General features: G+C 44.1%; 1 protein-coding gene and 1 long non-coding RNA gene across 2 annotated transcripts in view; both read right to left on the bottom strand.

Moving 5' to 3' along the window:
- Nucleotides 1-18,454, bottom strand: part of LOC122670902 (DEAD-box ATP-dependent RNA helicase 3, chloroplastic) — a 114,248-nt gene that overhangs the window by 22,269 nt on the left and 73,525 nt on the right. The window lies entirely within an intron of this gene.
- LOC122670903 lies at nt 4,777-17,700 on the bottom strand. The gene is made up of 3 exons (XR_006334276.1): nt 17,686-17,700; nt 12,051-12,214; nt 4,777-4,786 (listed from the first exon to the last, which is right to left on the bottom strand). It is a non-coding gene; the product is annotated as an uncharacterized LOC122670903 (long non-coding RNA).

Below are 18,454 nucleotides of genomic sequence, written 5' to 3'. Positions count from 1 at the left end.
TAGGTATAATGGAAATAGAGTTTTGGTGAAGTTGCAATAGGGTTTGGAACTGTTCGTCAAGGAAAAAACAAAAGCAAAATACAAAGAAACTATCTCCAAGGCAACAGTTTGATGGTTATTAAAGGAGGCTATTATAGGGATATGATGATGAAAATAATGGTGACAGAGGGCAAGACTGAAATAGGCTGATTCAATAAATAGAGTATAGGAATTAGAAGGCAGAGGAAGAAAAGCATAAGAATATACCTATGAGTTCATCTTCAAAGAAGTCTGCAATGCAAACAGCAATAGAACACATCTTGAAGAGAAGAGAGGGGGGGGGGGGCAGTTCATTGATGTCAAAATTAATGATGGTACATGGGTGTAAACATAGTTGCTGCCCAGCCCAAGTCAATGATAACCAAGACTAGTATTTCGTCGCAACTCATCCCACCTGTTGTTCAAGGGTATTTCTGTCCTAGGGGTATTTTTGTCCTTGCATCTATTCTAGAATGTTCTCACATCTATTATAAATAAAGAGGGGCTGTGATCATAAAGTCGCAAGCCATTATTCTCAAATCTCCACATGGTATCAGAGTGGGGATCCACCTTGGGATCCGAACCCTAATGGTTCTCATCTCGAAACCCTAGGCTCTCTCCATCGTCTCTCTTTCTCGTTTTCTGTGCCACAAGTCATCACCGCCTCTCTTCCCTCTCTCTTTTTGGTTCTAGTTGCTGGCCCCACCTACTCCAACCACCGTCGCCGCCTACACCAAACACTGCTCCGCCACCTACAGCAACCACTGTCTCCACCACTTCCGCCTTCTCCCGCCTCTAGCAGCTCTACCGCTTTTGCCTCTCTTTCGGTTCACCCTTGGTGGTGAGTTTTTCTCTCACCAAGGGATTTTTTGACAAATACATGGTCTGATCTATCCCTGTGTTATGGTGTTTGATGTTTTATTTCGGATCCACTTCGTGTTGATGTGTTTGTGAGTCTTCTCTAACCAGCAACCATGGGTAACTTTGAGACCTCTGCATCTACTAGACAAGAAAGAGTTAATCAACCAGATCTTCTTCCATTCCCATTCCCTGCTAGCTCCATTAAATTAAATGGGAGCAATTATTTGATGTGGTCACGATCTTGCTTCCTTGCCATCGATTCTCGTGGTCTTTCAGGCTAAATCACAGGTACTGTTGTTATGCCTACTACTACTGGTCCTGCCCAAGACAAATGGATGACATCTAATTTTCTTGTGATGTCCTACCTTATCAACTCCATGGATCCTACTACAGCAGGAGCTATCTTCTTCTTGATACAGCTGCCAAGATCTGGAAAACAGCCAAAGACACATATTCTCAGGTTGGTAATGTTGCCCAGTGTTATGAACTTCATCAGAAAATACATGCTACCAAACAAGGGGAACTATCTCTTTCTTAGTATTATTCTACTTTTCGGAGCATGTGGCAACAACTGGATTCTTATGGGACATTTACTGCTTCTTGTGACACTAATGTTACAGCCTTTCAAAGTTCTCATTCCAACCCAATCAAAATCCTTATTTGCATGTGATGTTGACGAAATGAACAGGATACTCCGAGAGAAGTTTGTTGATCTCTATGAGCAACCAATACTGGAGAATGTAGCCCCCTATGACTTTGCCGGCTCTGCTTCCTGCTCCTGCCGCCGCCGGCAGGTAGTGGCCGCTGGTCATGACCTCCTCTTCCCCTGCCCCACACTCCTCCACCACCCCTCCCGCCTCCCAAAACCTCACTAAACCTTGGTCCTCTCTTTTCAAACAGCCCCCTGCTTCTCGAGTTGGTCTTCCTCTCCATTTGGTTCCTCCGACTCTCTCTGAATCAGTCAAGCATGCCTTCTTCCATAGCAATACTCTGGATGTGGAAGCTGCAAAATGGCACTGTGCTTTAGTTGGCCCTTTTATTGGCAGCCCCCCCCCCCCTTTGCCATTGTTAAGCAGTCTCTAACTAAGCAATGGAACATCAAAGGATCTGTGCATACCTACCTTCTCGATAACGGTTTTTTCATATTCAAATTCTCCGCCGAAGATGACAAGGTTCACATTCTGGAAGGAGGCCCTTGGCAAGTAAGCCGTAAACCAATCTTTCTTCGCCAATGGGACAGGAACTTGCAACTCCAAAGAGTCGACCTCAACACCATTCCTGGTTAGATAACCCTTCCTGGACTGCCACTGCATCTCTGGGGAGAAGAAGGTCTCAGCATTGTTGGCTCTGTTGTGGGTACTCCTCTTTATTCTAACAGGAGAACCAAAAATCAAGACTGTCTGGCCTTCGCCAGAATATGTGTGGAAATTTCGGCCGAGGAAACCCCTCCAAGCTCCATCCTGGTTACTGATGATAGTGGTATCTCTTTCTACCAGCAAGTGACCTATGAATGGCTTCCGGCTCAATGTCTGGGCTGCAAAGTGTTTGGTCACGACACCAGCAAGTGCAATGTTCCTCCATTTACCAAAAGCTCAACCCCTCCCATCCTTCCTGTACCTTCTTCATCTTCTCTTTCTCTGAGTCAACCTCCTTCGCTCCTCCCCCGCCTTCCCTATCGAGGTCGTGCTCGGCTTCGGAGTCGTCATTGCCGCTGTGGCTATCGGTCCCTACCCTCTGCTCCTTCTTCGGCCGGTAGGTCCCTTGACCCATGCAACCTCCCATCTGTTCGTTCCAGTCTTCTGACCGCTGGTCCTTGCCTCTAGGATCTGCAACAGGCCTCCAGGGATGGTACTCTGGTTCCTGAGACACCTTTTTGTCCTTCTTCCTCGAACCCTTCAAACTTTCCTATTCCAGCTTCTTCCCCCCTGACCTCACCGACTGTCCCTCTGTCGAACACCGCCATAACCTCTTCTTGCCTTGCGAAGACCTCAAACTTTGCGATGGCCTCAACTTCTGCCCCCCTTCCCTCCACTTTATCCTCTCTTGTGAGTCCCAATTACCCTTTTACCCCCAATCACCCTTTTATCCCCTCTACATTATCCGCTCCCAATCTCCCCTCCGTCTTTGGACCTGGGCCTACCCCTCTTCTTAGGCCTGGGCTTCACTCTAGTAAATCCCCTGTGGACTCGGGTTCCTCTCTTAACCCGACCCAGTTTTCGCCTTCTTCCTCTCCCGTTCCCTTCTCTCATCTGTCGACGGCTACTGCTTCTCGCCTCTGGCGACATTCCTACTCTAGGCATCATAACCGCTCCAGGCCAAAACCTGCGTTCCAACGCTTCCTTTCCCACAGCCCCTCCAGGGCCTTGTTGCACTCTCTCTCTTCTTCCAATGATTAGAGGCCTTCTCTGGAACTCCTGTGGGCTGAATTCTTCAGCCAAACAATTCTAAAATTAAATCCCTCATCAAGTCTCAAAAAGCTTCTTTCTGCTGCCTCATTGAAACAAGAGTCAAAGAGGCCAACTCTCTCCGTATTGCCTCCTCCCTAGCCCCCTCCTGGTCCATTTTTACCAACTACATTCACCATGACAATGGTCGCCTCTGGTTCCTTTGGAATCCTGCCATTTTTCATGCTGTCCTCCTTGCCTCCTCTTCTCAATACCTCCATCTCCAACTCTCAGACCTTCTTGGAAACCAAATCTGTTTTTTCACTGCCATTTACGCCTCCAACTGCTCCTCTGAAAGCATTGTTCTCTGGAATGACCTTCGGCTCCTTGCGAATCTGGTGGGATCCAACCCCTGGGGCATTGGGGGAGATTTTAATGTTGTCCGCTCCAGTCTTGAAAAACAAGGGGGGAATGACATTGACATTTCCTCTGTGGTTGCTTTCAATGAATGCTTGGAAGACATCGGTGTGGCTGATCTCCGATGGTCTGGTCTGGCTTACATTTGGCACAATAGGAGAAGTGGGACAGCTAGGATCACTTGTAAGCTGGATAGATTCTTGGTCAATGAAGCCTAGCTATCTGCCTTCCCTGCTTCGCATGCCTTCTTCCAAACCCAAGGTATCTCTGACCACAGTTCCTTTTTGGTTAGCATTCAACCTCACACTTCTTTTGGTCCCAAACCTTAAATTTTTTGACATGTGGACCTCCCACACCTCCTTCCTCCCCCTTGTCCAATCTGCTTGGGACGAACCAGTCCACTCTTTCTCTTCCCCACTCCTGGCCTTTGCTAAAAAGCTGAGAAATGTCAAAGAGGATCTAAAAGCCCGGAATAAAGTCTCTTTTGGCAATATTTCCTCGATGGTTTCTGATTGTAGGTCTAAGCTCTCAGACATCCAAATCAGACTTCAATTGAATCCTCTCAACATTGCCCTGGCCGATGAAGAGAAATAATCAGCCATTCTCCTCTCTCCTTGATAGTCCAAGAAGAAAGCTTCCTTAAGCAAAAAGCTCAAGAAAAATGGCTGAACCTTGGAGACTCCAACACTGCATTCTTCCACAGATCCCTAAAAGCTCGAAACAATGCTAATGCTATTATGCAGCTCCAATCTCATGATGGCACTTCCATTACTTCAGTTGAAGGAATTAAAAATGAGGCAGTCAGGTTCTTCAAGCAGCAATTTCAGCCTCAGTCCCTTGCTCTTGATGTGCCCATCCCTAATGGCCTCCTCAACAAATTTATTGATCCCTCTTGCATTGATGCTCTCCGCAAGATCCCTTTAGAAGAAGAGATCTTGGCTGCTGTCCAGTTCCACAAGGGTAACAAAGCCCCGGGTCCTGATGGCTTCAGCATGGGGTTCTCCATCTCTTGTTGGGAAATTATAAAAGATGATCTTGTTAAAGCTGTTCAAAGCTTCTTTTTCAACCCGTCTCAAGTCAAAGGTATCAACCAGACCTTCCTCTGCCTAGTTCCTAAGAAAGAAGGGGCTGCCGCCATGTCTAATTTTAGGCCCATTGCCTTGTGCAACTTGCTCTACAAATTTATTGGTAAGGTCCTTGCCAACAGGATTAAGCTGGTAATTGATTCTCTTGTCAGTTCCAATCAATCAGCTTTTATTGCCGGAAGAAGCATCTCCGACAATATCCTTCTTTGCAATGAGATTGTCCGTGGTTTTGATAGGAAGAACCACCCCTCTGCTGCCCTCATGAAGATCGACTTGCATAAAGCTTTTGACTCTCTGAATTGGGAATTTATTATCAAGGTTATGAATATGATCGGGTTCCCTCCGATGTTTGTTAATTGGACCTATCACTGTATCCCCTCTCCCCAGTTCTTGGTGTTGATCAATGGCAGCCCGGCATGTTTCTTCTCTTCCTCGGTTGGCATCAGACAAGGCTGCCCGTTGTCCCCTTTCATCTTCACTCTTGCTTTGGAAGTCCTTTCAAGAGAGATCCAATGCAAAACTGATCAGCATCTCATCCTCCCCATGTCCATTTGCAAGCGGCTTAAGTTATCTCACCTTGCCTTCGCCGATGATCTCATGATATTCTCCAAGGCAGATTTGGGATCAATTGAGACCACTATGGGCTGCCTCTCCCATTTTGAAACCTTGTCGGGTCTCTAGATTAATCATCATAAATCCCTGCTGTTTTTGGTGGGAATTAATGATCAGCTTAAGCTCCTTTTGCAAGAGAAAACTGGGTTTCCCCTAGGCCAGCTTCCTGTCAAATACTTGGGCCTCCCCCTGATTCCAACCAGGCTCTCGGCTCACTCCCATCCTTGAGCTTCTTCGGAAAAAGCTCCAGCTTTGGAAAGGAAAGCTTCTATCCTATGCCGGCCGCCTCGAACTGATCAGATCAGTCATGCAAGCTTCTTACATCTATTGGTCCAGTATTTTTATTCTCCCCCAATCCATCACCAAAGCCATTGAAGCTCTCATGAGTGGCTATCTCTGGAAAGGTATTGAATCTTCTAGATTCTTCCGCCTTCTCAGCTGGTCCTCTATTTGCCTGCCTAAGAAAGAAGGGGGTCTCGGGCTTAAAAGAATTAAAGAGGTCAACAAGGCTGGAATTCTTAAGCTCATCTGGAAGCTTGCAGCCAAGCACAACAGTATTTGGGTGGATTGGATCTATTCTGGATTCCTTCAAAGTGATTCTATCTGGACTGTCAGCTGCTCTCCGGATGCCTCTTGGGTTTGGAAAAACATTCTCAAATGGAGAAGCTTAGCCCTTGAAGTTATCACTACCAAGATTGCAGATGGCTCCACCACAAGATTATGGCTTGATCATTGGCATCCCTTGGGCATCCTCCTTCCCTTAGTGAGCACCAGGAACATTTACAGGGCTGGTCTCCACAGACTTTCAACAGTTGCAGACATCATCTCCTCTGGGTCCTGGGCCCCCTCTCCTTCCCCTCATCTTGATTTTATTTGGAACTCTCTCCCTCCTCTGACTGGGAGAAACCCAAATTCGGGGGACCTTGTTTGTTGGAATCCTTCAGCCTCAGGTATCTTCAGCACCAAATCGGCTTGGAATCACTTAAGATCTAGAGGCCCTTCTGTTGATTGGTTCAAGGTTGCTTGGTTCAAAGGCCATATCCCAAGACATAGCTTTTGTGTTTGGCGCATGCTTTCAAACTGTCTTCTAACTCAGGCTTTCCTCATCCGCAGACATCTTAACATCTCTCCCGCTTGCTGCCTTTGCTGGAATGGCTCTGAATCGGTTGATCATTTATTCTTTGACTGCCCCTTCTCTGCTTCTATTTGGTCAAGGATCCACATCAAATGCTGGCCTAGGAGAAGGAAGGTTTTGGCTCTTCAGAGTGAGTGGAAGTGGATCATTAAAGCTTTTGGAGGCGATTCGATTTGCGATAGAATTGGTTTGTTGGCTTTCGGGCCTACTATCTCGCACATCTGGGTGGAGCATAATATTAGGAGATGGACTTCCAACTCTAGGTCTTTCAGGCAGATTTGGGACTCCATGTCTTTCGATGTTACCTCCAAATCCTCTCATTCACCTTCTTCCTCTGGTGTTAATTCCCCAAGGAATAGGCTCATTGTTGCTTCCTGGGGTCTCCCTTCTTCTCTTCTCTCCCCTTCCTCCTAGGGGGTCGGTTAGCCCTATGTATTGTAGGCATGGTACTAAATCTCGTTTCGTTTCGGTGTTTCGGTTTGACCGAAATTTCCAAGATACCGAAATTTCGTCGAAATATGGTATTTTTCTGTGGGTGTAAAATGCCAAAAATGACCGAGATTTAAGAAAATTTTGAAACGAGATTACCGAAATTACCGAGATTTCCGAAATTTTTGAAACGAGATGACCGAAATTTCATCGAAATTTCCGAAATATTACACGTGACACTTTTAGTGACTTTTTCAATATCTCGCGATATATCGTGAGTCCACGATATTTCGTCGACATCTCACGAGATATCGTCGAAATATGGTATTTTTCCATTTCGGATTGGTATCGTATCTCGGACAGCTCGAGATATACGAAATTTGGCGAAATATTGCCGAAATTTCGCGAGATTTTGAACCTTGATTGTAGGATTTTCTCTTCTCCCCCCCTTTTCCCCCTGAATTCTGGGGGCTCTTTGTTTTTTTTCTCTTTGGTAATGAATTTTTATTCACCAAAAAAAAAAATGTTACAGCCTTTAAAAAATTGGAGGATGGTCTTCGTGTCTTAGACTTTCTCGCAGGGCTGAACATCAAGTATGATCAGATTCGGGCAATGTCCTGAATTGTGATCCTTATCCCACACTTGACCAAGCTTATGCCATAGTGTAATCAAAGGAAACTCGTCGCAATGCATGGTTCACCATGTTTCTCAGGAACGATCGGCCCTTTCCACTAGTTCTCAAAAGTCTTCCTGTGGTGGTCTTTCTCGTGATACTGGTGACAGTTGTATTCCTGATCTGCCTCCAATGAAATGTGACTATTGTGGCATGGAATGCCATACACGGGACAAGCACTGGAAATTACATGGGCGTCCCATTGACACTCGGGGTTGTAGGCAGGGTCGTCCCTCTTCTGCTAAAGCTCCTCATACTTCATCTGAGGACGCTGCTACTGACCAGTCTCTTTCTCATGAGGAACTTCTTCACCTACGTCATCTCATGACTCGGCTAGACTCAATCTTCTTCACCAGCTCCATCTTCAGGTATGTCTTTTTGTGGCCATAGTTCCTCCATCATATCCATATCCACTCCCTGTATAATTGACTCAGGGGCTACTGATCACATGACCGGATGTCCCACTCAATTTTCCCAATATTCTCCTCTGTCAGGTAATACCAAAGTCCGAGTGGCTGATGGTTCCCTCTCTTCTGTTTCTGGGAAGGGCATCATCAAATACACTCCATCTTTATCCCTTTCTTCTGTGTTGCATGTTCCCAAGTTTTCTACTTACTCTCTATTAGTAGTCTTACACGGGACCTCAATTGCAAAGTAAATTTTTTTCTTGATCATTGTCTTTTTCAGGATTAGCTAACGGGTGATACGATTGGCAGTGGTAAGGTGGCTGGTGGTCTTTACTTGCTTGATAGTTCTCCATTAGCATTGGTTTCCTAGACCTCTCTCTCTGATTCGGGTGATCTGCATTGGCTGAGTTGCATCGGTGGCATCATCGTTCGGGTCATCGCCCTTTAGGCATTTTATTAGTTTATTTCCTAGTTTAGTAAAAGCTTGTAATCCCAACAACTTTGTTGCGATGCTTGCACTTTTGCAAAGAAAACTAGAGCAATTTATCCTATTTTTGATAATCGAAATTTGGTTCCTTTTAGTTTAATCTATTTTGATGTCGGGGCCCTGCCCGTTGTGTTTCCACTTCTGGTTATAGGTGGTTTGTAACTTATATTGATTGTTTTAGTCGTACCACTTGGGTATATCGTATGCACCAGAAGAGTGATGGTGTTCCTTGTTTTCAAATGTTTCATCGAATGGTCGAAACCCAATTTGATGCTAAGGTAAAGATACTCCGGTCTGACAATGGGAAGAAATATTTTGATGGTTCTTTTCAAGCTTATTAGTCCACTCATGGTATTATACACCACACCAGTTGTGTGAATACTCATGCTCGGAATGGCGTCGTCGAAAGGAAGAATCGACATTTCGATCTTTGATGTTTGCCATGTCCGTTCCACCACGTTTTTGGGGTGATGCTGTCCTCCTGGCAGCATACCTTATCAATTGGCTGCAATCTAGGGTGTTGGAGTCTCGCTGCCCTATTGAAGTTTTATTGGGTTCTTCTATTTTTGTGGTGCCTCCCAAAGTATTTGGGTTTGTGGTATTTGCTCGCAATCACCATGTTCATGGAAAATTCGATCCCAAGGGTTTACAATGTATTTTTTTGGGTTATTCTGCTACCCAGAAAGGATACAAGTGCTACCACCCTCCTTCCAGAAAATTGATTATTACTATAGATGCTATTTTACGAGAGTCGGGAGCATGTTTTTCATCTCCTGCTCCTCTTCAAGGGGAGTCTACCAGTGAAGAGGTGCCTTTGATCACTTTCTTGGATGTACCTACTATGGAAAACCCATTGGCTGAACTCAAAGATGGCATAACGGGGCAGGAACAGTAGCAATCTCAAATTCAGGAGACAGGGAAATTTGATAACCTGAAGGCATTTACTCGAGGAATGTGACATAAACAAAAACAAGTTGATAATACCACCACAACTGCACCTAACAAATCGTTGCTCCCTGATCCAAATTCTTTTCCTCCCACTTCTGGTGAGTCTCCTTTGGATTCTGATCTGAACTTACCAATTGCTATTCGTAAACCTTGTAGAACGTGTACTTAGCATCCCATATCTAACATTGTTTCTTATGAGTCTCTTTCTCCTCCTTTCCATGCTTTTGTTTCCTCCTTGTCTTCTATTTCCATCCCTTAACACCTGGCAGGAAGCAATGGTTAATGACACTTGGGATTTGGTGAGTCTCCCTCCAGGAAAGAGACCGGTTGGCTGCAAGTGGGTCTTCACAGTCAAACATAAGGCTGATGGAATGCTGGAAAGATATAAGGCAAGGCTGGTTGCTAGGGGATTCATTCAGACACATGGAATTGACTATCAAGAAACCTTTGTCCCAGTAGCAAAAATGAACATTGTCAGAGTCATTATCTCTTGTGTAGCTAATCAAGGATGGAATCTTCAACAACTAGATGTGAAGAATGCCTTTCTTCATGGGGAGCTTGAAGAGGAGGTATACATGGACATTCCACCTGACTTTGCTGTTAGAGAAACTCAAGGCAAGGTTTGTTGTCTCAAAAAGGCCTTATATAGATTAAAACAATCACCAAGAGCTTGGTTTGGTCGTTTCCACAGGGCCATGGTGTCAATTGGCTATAAACAAAGTAATGTTGATCATACTTTGTTTATCAAGAAGAAAGGGCAGCTTATCACAGTATTGATCGTTTATTTGGAGGATATTGTCATCACTAGAAGTGATGTTGATGAAATAGGTAAGTTGAAGACCTATTTGGGAACTGAGTTTGAAATCAAGGATCTGGGAAGTAAGATATTTTCTTGGGATTGAGGTTGCTCATTCAGCTCAAGGTATATTTCTCTCTCAATGAAAATATATACTTGACCTTTTATCTAAAACAGGAATGTTGGGTTGTAAGCTTGCAGACACTCCCTTGGAGCCAAATACTCACCTAAAGAATATAGATGGAGATCCTGTGGACAGAGGTACCTATCAAATATTGGTTGGTAGATTGATATACATATCACACACACGTCCTAATATAGCGTTTGCAGTTAGTGTGTTAAGTCAGTATATGCATGATCCACATTCCATTCATCAAGAGGCAGCTTACAGGATCCTTCGATATTTGAAGTCTTCTCCTGGGAAAGGTGTCCTTTTTTCTCCTTGGGGTCACTTGAGAGTTGAAGCTTACACTGATGCAGATTGGGCAAGATGTCGAGATGACCTGAGGTCTACCTCTGGATATTGCACTTTTGTTGGTGGGAAGTTAGTGACTTGGCGGAGCAAGAAGCAACATGTAGTTGCCCAATCCAGTGCAAAAGTAGAATTCCGAGCTATGGCCCGTGGTATTTGTGAGCATCTTTAGTTACAAGGACTCCTCCATGATTTATGTGTTCCTGTTGAGCTGCCTATGCATCTATTCTATGATAGCAAATTAGCAATAAGCATTGTTCACAACCCTGTTCAACACGATCGTACCAAGCATATTGAAATCGATCGTACATTTCATCAAGGAAAAGCTGGAGCAAGGAGCAATATGCATTCCCTTTGTTCAGTCTAGTGACCAGTTGGCAAACATTTTACTAAGGGAATTAACAGTAAAAGTTTTGTATCTATTGTTAGCAAGTTGGGCATGTTTGATATTTATGCACCAACTTGAGGGGGAGTCTTGTAAAATGAGTTCAAGGGTATTTCTGTTCTAGGGGTATTTTTGTCCTTGTACCTATTCTAGAACGTTCTTTCATCTACTATAAATAAAGAGGGGTTGTGATCCTAAAGTCACAAGCCATTATTCTCAAATCTCCACACCACCTAATAGAATTGAACTAAAAAAACATAAGCCAACATAGAAAGGCCTAATAATCATTATAACTATTAATGAACCTCGAGGGAAATACAACAACAACAACTCAGCCTTATCCCAACTAATGGGGTCGGCTACATGGATCCTTTCAAAAACAAAGTAGGGAAAACTGAGGTCCTCACAAAGTGAAAGTAAAGTAAGAGGAATGAAGAATAAAAATGAAGAAAGTAGATAAGAAATGTGATAAATGGTAAATGAAAAATGAGAGTTAGATGAAAGAGGCAAGCCCAGGAAATCAGGAAAATCTCAGCTACCTGGTGTCGACAACATTGATCCTCGACGTCCAATAGGCTCTATCTGAGGTCATACTTGGTACAAGACCCAGACTATGCATGTCATTCTTCACAACCTCACCTATGGTCATTTTAGGCCTGCCCCTAGCTCTTTTAGCTCCCTCAATCTGAATCAGATCACTCCTCATTACTGGGGCATCCTCAGGCCTCCATTGCACATGGCCAAACCATCTCAGACGACATTCTCGGAGCTTGTTGCTGATCAGGGCAACTCCGACATCAGCTCTAATACGTTCGTTCCTTACTTTATCCTTCCTAGTTTTGCCACACATCCATCTTAACATCCTCATCTCTTGATAGTACGGTAGTAGCGTCTAAATGTGCAAATGTCGTGGCAGGAGCAGGGTCGGTCAAATTGTCCACAAGTACATAAACTGCTTGAACAGAACTTATGGATCCTTCTTCGGTAGAAGTAATTCTTTCTTGCAAAGAACCCATTTTTGTACTAAGAGTAGGTTGATAACCCACAGCAGAAGGCATTCTGCCTAATAAAGCGGATACTTCGGATCCTGCTTGGACAAAACAGACTCGACCCTGTTTGTTGCTTTATTGGTGGAGTCCCAAACCACTCGATTGAGGATAATCCGCCTTTTTTTATAGATCCAGTTTTTTCATCTATTCAATCGATCTTTTTTCTATCCATCTATCTCATATAGAAAAGATTTTTATCTGCAACACACAAATTCACTATATGAACTGCCCAACATTCTGCCCCATACATCATAGCAGGACAGACCATAGTCCTATAAAACTTTCCTTTTAGCTTTAAAGGAATGTGTTGGTCACATAGTACTCCGGTCGCACCTCTCCACTTAATCTATCCCGTCACATAGTACTCCGGTCGCACCTCTCCACCTCATCTATCCCACTTTAATTCTTTGTGAAACATGATCATCTATATCACCTTCTTTGTATATGATAGACCCCAGATATCTGAAATAGTCTCTTGGTAGTAACTCTCTCTCTCCTCAATTTTCACCATGTCATCATCCATCATAGTTTGGCTAAAGTTACACATCATATACTCCGTCATTGATCTACTAATCTTAAAGCCTATCGTTTCCAAGGTCGATCTCCACATCTCTAAGTTAGCAGTAATCCCTGCTTTAGTCTCATCCACCAAAATGATATCATCGGCGAAGAGCATATACCATGGTACCTCGTCTTGGATGTTCTTGGTTAATTCATCCATGATAAGCGCAAACAGATAAGGGCTTAGGGCCGATCCTTGATATAACCACACCGTAATTGGGAATTCCTTACCCTAGCCTCCCATTGATCTCATTCTAGTCACCACATTCTTATACATATCTTTAATTACATCTATATATTTACTCCACACCCCTCTCTTCGCAAGAACATGCCGGATTAATTCTCTAGGGACTTTATCATAGGCTTTCTCCAGGTCAATAAAGACCATATGGAGGTCCTTCTTGCTAGCTCTACATCTTTCCATGAGCCTCCTTAATAGGTAGATAGCTTCTGTTGTGAATCTACCAGGCATAAAACCAAATTGATTCTTCGAGATATGAGTCTCTCTTCTTAGACGGGCTTTAATAACCTTCCCCCAAAGTTTCATAGTTTGACTCGTTAGTTTTATGCTTTTATAGTTATTGCAGCTCTGGACATCACCCTTATTTTTGTTGACTGGAACTACAATGCTTACCCTCCAATCATCTGACATTTTCCTTGTATTCATAATCTTGTTAAATAACTTGGTTAACTAATAAACCCCACATATACCTAGGGCCTTCCACACTTCTATTGGGATCTCATCCGGGCCTGGTGTCTTGCCTACTTTCATCTTTGTCAAGGCTTCTTTAACTTCTGTCACACCAACCTTTCGTACATATCAATGATGTGTGGTGTCTTGATGACTGATGTAGTTAACTGAATTGATCATATTCGAACTATCTCCATTTAGAAGTTCACAAATATACTCATCCCATCTCCTCACAATGTCCTCATCCCTTACCAATACTCTTCCATCCCCCCCCCTTTAATACATCTCACCTGGTCAAAATCTCTACTCTTCCTTTCTCTCATTTTAGCTATCTTATAAATAGCTTTTTCCCCTTCCTTAACCTCGTTTCTGGCCTCATTGTACCACTTTTAATCTTCTGTTTCATTAGTTCGTTGCCAAGTTTTAAACCTCTTGTTCTTGGTCTTGATGGCTGCTTGGACCTACTCATCCCACCACCAGGTCTCCCTAGGGGATTGACGCCTACCCTTTGCTTCCCCTAGAATAACTTTGGCAAACCTCTTAATACAAGTCATCGTCCCGTTCCACATCACAATGGTGTCTCCCTCAAAGTCCCACTTTCCTTGTTTGACCACATTTTTAGTAAATGTGCCTAGGGACTCCCCATTTAGTCTCCAACATCTTATCTTAGAGTAAATAGGTTCCCTCCTACGCTTCTGTACATTGAGGCACATATGTAAGACCACCAGTCTATGTTGGGTGGTTACTCTCCCCAAGAATAACCTTAAAATCCTTACACAAAGAGAAATAAAATTCCCAAAATAACACAATATCCACTTACATTTTTGCTACTTGCAACTTTTACCACCGTAACTTCTACTTGTTGAATATGTTTTAAATGATTGATAGGCTTCATCTCTGACAGCCCCCCTACTATTATCTCTCCACTTGCATGTCTGGCCAACCTAGGGTGGTGCCACCACCATCCTCCTTAGTTTCCTCTCCTGCTGTCCCTTCCTCCCCTGCCGGAGGCTTGCCTTGGTCCTCTCTCTTTGAATTGACCAAATCTCCCTTGAGAGGACTGTTAAGAGTTGTTAGAAGTTATGTGACAAGGGTAGTTTGGGAACTAGCCTTTTGACTAGTTACCCTATTGTGTATTTTCTATTTTTTACCTTTCTTACCTTTTACCTCCCTAGGGAGGTGTATGTAATATTCTCATTCCTATTAATGAAGTAATATAGGTGTGGAGAGATCCCTCTCACACACAAGCAATTAGAATCGAAATTCTCTCTTCTTCTCTCTTGTTTCCTTCTTCCTCTCCTCTCTTCTTCTTTCTTCTTCAACCTATTTTCCTTTTTCTACTTACATTCTTAACCTAAAAACCAACTAGGACTCCCCATGCACTTTGTGCGCCCCCCCCCCCCCCCACCATCAGAACTTCCAAAGTCGCCCACTATGAAGCGGATCTTCTGACTAATGAGGCAAGGAAATGGGACAATTGCCTTATTGGGCACTTCAGAGGTAGCCCCCCCCCCCCCCCTTTATCCTTAGTGATATTGTCCCTAGCAAAGCAATGGAAAACTCAAGGGCGTTTTGAGACTTACCTTCAGGAATCTGGATAATGGTTTCTTCATCTTTAAATTCATAGACAATGGAGATAAACATTGTGTGTTGGAAGGAGGCCCTAGAACGTTGGTAGAAAGCCAATCCTCCTTAGGCAATTGAACCGGTATCTACAGCTCATTTGTCTTGATCTCAGCTCCCTCCCAATTTGAGTCTCTCTACCTGGATTACCCCTACACTTTCGGGGTGAGCAGGGACTGAGTGTAGTGGGTTTTGTACTTGGTCAACCTATTTACTCTGACGAGAGGACAAAAATGTAAGACCAACTTGCTTTCACTCGTATCTGCATGGAAGTGTCTGTAGACTCCCCTCTCCCAAATTCTATCCTGGTTGTTGATGATGAAGGTTACTCCTTTACCCAGGCAGTTCACTTTGACTGGACCCCTACTTCACTGCTCCTTTTACAAGGTTTTTGGTTATTGAACTTAAAAATGCCCATCCTACCATTCCACTGCCCAATCTCTGAAACCAGGTCTTTTCCCCCGTCGAGATGGATGCTCATCCCCCTTCACATCTTCTCTCCCTCCCCCCCCCCCCGCCCAATCTGAGTAACCCTGCATTTGGCCTTCAATCTACCATCACTTCTCTCTAACCCCCCCCCCCCACTTCCACAAGCCATTGCCCCCTCTCTTTCCGAAAAACCTTCCCCCATTCAAGGTCATCACCATAGTCAGTTGCCCAAAAATCCTCGGCATCGTGCCTCAGCCTCCACTTCTCCCCGTGGCCATAAGCCTTCTTTCCCCTCTTCCCCGCTGGTCCTACGCTCAAGTGTCATTGGTCACAATCGATTCCTTGCCTTGGATATTGTGGACGACAGATGTGTCTTTGCTGCTTCTGTCGACTCTACTCCCCTTTTTCCACTGACTTCTACTAACACCTCTTTGGTCGATCCTCCCCTTTTGCCTCCTGGTGCTTTTGGTTCCACTTCTCCCCTTCCTGCGGTACCGGAAGCCTACATTTCTTCCATAATCTATACCACTTCGCCTCCCCTTATCCTCCCTCTTCCCTCTTTCTCGTCCTTTCTTACTGGTGACCCAATACCAGATGCCTCTCGAAGACATGCTGACCTTCCTACTCTAAACCATCGTCTTGGGCCCATCTCTCGACCCACCCCCTCTCTTCATTGATCTGCCAGGTAGCCCCTCAGGCCCGATCCCCTGCCCCGGCCTACTTGCCCCATCTCACACCAAAGCTCCTCTTCTTTGGCCCACCCATTGGGGTACCCCTCTCGGACCCAAATCTGCCATCTTTTAGGTCCTTCTCATCCAAGCTCTCATCCTTCTTCTTCGCCCATCAACAATCTTCATTCCATCAATGCGACTTCCGCCCCCATTCCTGACATCACTGCCATATTAGCCCTCACCCGACAAACTCTACCCCTTCTCTTCGAACCTACTGTCATTACAATTGCTCGTCTTCTCTGCCAGACTCTAAGAAGTCAGTGATGCAAACCCCTAATTTCTTTCTCAATGAATAGTGCTTTTATTTGGAACACCAGAGAGCCAAACTCTTCCTGAAAACAATCTGAAGCCCACTCCCTCATCAAGACTCTCCATGCCAGTTTTTGCTGCCTCATTGAAACTAGAATTAAAGAGCAGAATACTCTGCATGTAGCCTCTGCAATTGCCTCATCCTGATCCTCCATTTCAAACTACTCCCTTCACCCAAACAGTCACCTCTGGTGCATTTGGGACCCTGCCATCCTCTAGTCCCATCTCCTTGCCTCTTCTTCCCAATATCTCGACTTCCTTATTTTTGACCCCAGCAGCAACCACCCTTTCCTCTTTACCGCCATCTATGCTTCCAATTGCCCTAAAGAAAGACAATCCTTTTGGGCTGACCCCTTTCGTACTGCCCCACAAGTGCGCTCTCTTCCCTAGGCCATGGGAGATGATTTCAATTTTCAATGTAATTTGATTCGGTCACGGAAAGAATAGGGGAGACCACCTTTTGGATTCTTCAATTGATGTTTTTAATGATTGCCTTGAAGATATTGGGATGAAGGATTTAAGATGGTCTAGTTTGAAATTTTCTTGGCATTAACATGAGGTCTGGCCTCTCAAGGATTGCCTGTAAACTTGACTGTGTCTTGGTAAACAAAGCCTGACTTAGCATCTCCTCCTCCTCTCATGCATCTTTTGGTACTCCAGCCACTACCCTATCACTGTTTTCATTCAGCCTTATGCCTCCTTTGGTCCTAAGCCATTTAAATTTTTTGACATGTGGACCACCCACCCCTCCTTCCATAATACTATTTTAGAAACTTAGGCCAAACCTGGCCCCACTACCTCTCCCCTCTCACCTCCTTTGCCCATAAACTTCGAACTGTCAAATGTGCCCTCAAAGGGTGAAACTCCTCCATCTTTAGCAATCTCTCTTCCCTTGTCCCTCATTGCAAGGCTAAGTTGCCTGATATCCAGAATTGCCTCCAATCTGATGTTCATGATGTCCATTTGGCCAAAGAAAAGAAAATTGTTTCCCTTGATCTCCAATCCCTCTTGACCCAAGAGGAAAGTTTCCTTCGCCAGAAATCTCACATTAAATGGTTAGAGCTTGGTGATTCTAATTCTGCTTATCCCACATATCCCTGAAGGCCAGATCCAACACTAATTTTATTTGTTAAAAGATTCAGAATTAGAGTAATGCTTGAATGATCAATGTGATCAAACAAACCTTGTATTTATAATATAATATTATAAGAGATTATAGCCTAATGTCCAAAATACCCCTAGCTTAGCCAACTTAACTAGGAGGTACATAAACATAAGAATACAATTGTAAAATGACCAGAATACCACCACAGTATTCTGGTGGACATTATTCAACACTCCCCCTCAAGTTGGAGCAAATATGTCAATCATGCCCAACTTGACTAAATTTGGATGAAAAAGCTTTCCAGACAATCCCTTGGTGAAAATATCAGCAATCTGATCAGTAGACTTCACAAAGGGAACATAAATTACCCCTTTTTCTAATTTTTCCTTGATGAAATGCCTATTCACTTCAACATGCTTGGTGCAATCATGTTGTACTGGGTTATGTGCAATGCTGATTGCAGCCATGTTGTCACAGTACAACATCATAGGAAAATGAATAGGAATACCAAGGTCTTGTAGCAAGCCTTTAAGCCAAAGTAACTCACAAATGCCTTGTGCCATAGCATGAAATTCTGCTTCAGCACTAGAACGAGCCACCACATTTTGCTTCTTGCTATGCCAAGTAACAAGATTGCCACCAACAAAAAAAACAATACCCAGAGTTAGACTTGCGATCTGTAGAACCAGCTCAATCAGCATCAGTATAGGCATCTATCCGTAGGTGACCATGAGGAGACAGGAGAATCCCTTTTCCAAGAGCTTACTTCAAGTAGTGAAGGATGCGAAGAACAGCCTCCATATGAGAAGAGTAGGGATCATGCATAAACTGACTCATAGTACTCACA

The sequence above is a fragment of the Telopea speciosissima genome, chromosome 8 (assembly GCF_018873765.1).
Source record: "Telopea speciosissima isolate NSW1024214 ecotype Mountain lineage chromosome 8, Tspe_v1, whole genome shotgun sequence".
Taxonomy (NCBI): domain Eukaryota; kingdom Viridiplantae; phylum Streptophyta; class Magnoliopsida; order Proteales; family Proteaceae; genus Telopea; species Telopea speciosissima.
The sequence above is the reverse complement of the archived record's forward strand: the minus strand, read 5'-3'. Positions and strand labels throughout refer to the sequence as shown.